Consider the following 1,637-nt stretch of genomic DNA (forward strand, 5'->3'; position numbering starts at 1 on the left):
GTCTCCTTTTGTGCTGCTGCTGCTGGGCACAGCTGCTGTGTCAGCACTGATCTGGTCCAGCTCTGCACACAGACTTCACTGCTGCAGCTGCAGAGAAGGGAATAAAAGGTGCATCTTGGGAGAAAATTCTGCTAGGGGAGAGACTCTTTATTTCATTTAAAGTCACCAAGAGCACAGCACCTCATTGACACAGTCAGTGGGCCACAGGAAAGGTGGAAAGAAACAAAAGGAGAAAAAGTACAAAGAATGGCTTTTTTGTGGGCAATATGATTATACTAAAATAAAGAAAAAGAAGCTCCAAAATGAAACCAACAGGAAGAAATATCAAACATAACTTTTATTACAAGTGAATTGAGTAAATTTCCCAGAAGTTTAATGTTTCCGAAATTGTCCCATCATCAATCTCTGCAGGGCAGCCTTGAGCTCCTGGTTCCTCAGGCTGTAGATGAGGGGGTTCAGGGCTGGAGGCACCACTGAGTACAGAACTGACAGGGACAGATCCAGGGATGAGGAGGAGACAGACAGGGGCTTCAGGTAGGCAAAGACTGCAGTGCTGATGTACAGGGAGAGAACAGCCAAGTGAGGGAGGCAGGTGGAAAAGGATTTGTGCCAACCTTGCTCAGAGGGGATCCTCAGAACGGCCCTGAAAATCTGCACATAAGAGAAAACAATGAACACAAAGCAGCCAAATCCTAAACAGGCACTAACAGCAAGAAACCCAAGCTCCCTGAGGCTGGAGTCTGAGCAGGTGAGCTTGAAGATCTGGGGGATTGTCCTGGCACGGGGGTTGGGAAAATGTACTGGCTGTGTGCAGCAGAGCATTGAGAAAGGCACTGGCCCAGGCAGCTGCTGCCATGTGGGCACAAGCTCTGCTGCCCAGGAGGGTCCCATAGTGCAGGGGTTTGCAGATGGACACGTAGCGGTCATAGCACATGATGGTCAGAAGAAAATACTCTGTTGTAGCACAGAAAATAAAAAAAAATATTTGGGCAGCACATCCTGAGTAGGAGATGTTCCTGTTGTCCCAAAGGGAATTGTGCATGGCTTTGGGCACAGTGGTGCAGATGCAGCCCAGGTCAGTGAGGGCCAGGTTGAGCAGGAAGAAGAACATGGGGGTGTGCAGGTGGTGGCCGCAGGCTACGACTCTGATGATGGGGCCGTTACCCAGGAGGGCAGCCAGGGAGATGGCCAGGAAGAGGCAGAAGTGCAGGAGCTGCAGCTGCAGCGTGTCTGCCAGTGGTAGCAGGAGGAAGTGGCTGATGGAGCTGCTGTTGGACATTTCACTCTTGGCTTTGTGGACTGAGGAAAGAAGACATTGATAAGCTGAGATGAACTTGATTGGTTTAATCTCTGCTATTTTATTTGGAATCCCCTTCCTGTGAAGGAACTTTACTAAACCTTTTTGAGTTTGGGTTTGTACTGTGGAGTTACTGCCTCATCTTCAGGATTGCTCTCAGCCTGAACACTGGGGAGCCCAAAGGGAAAACAGGGCTTCCTTTGCTCCCATGCAGTCCCACACAGATGCTCTTTGCTCATTCCACTTCCCTCTCTTTCAGGATGATCACACTTAAAACTTGCTGGAAAAATAAAGTAGACAGTTTGAAGACTCCAATTTCAAAGTCAATCTCTTTCAACAC

The 1,637-nt window shown here is 48.7% G+C and overlaps 1 pseudogene; it reads right to left on the reverse strand.

Annotated features, from left to right (window-relative positions):
- Positions 1 to 372: 372 nt before the first annotated feature.
- Positions 373 to 1,279, reverse strand: LOC117000186 (annotated as a pseudogene).
- Positions 1,280 to 1,637: the final 358 nt, after the last annotated feature.

Source organism: Catharus ustulatus, chromosome 9 (assembly GCF_009819885.2).
Source record: "Catharus ustulatus isolate bCatUst1 chromosome 9, bCatUst1.pri.v2, whole genome shotgun sequence".
Taxonomy (NCBI): Eukaryota; Metazoa; Chordata; class Aves; order Passeriformes; family Turdidae; genus Catharus; species Catharus ustulatus.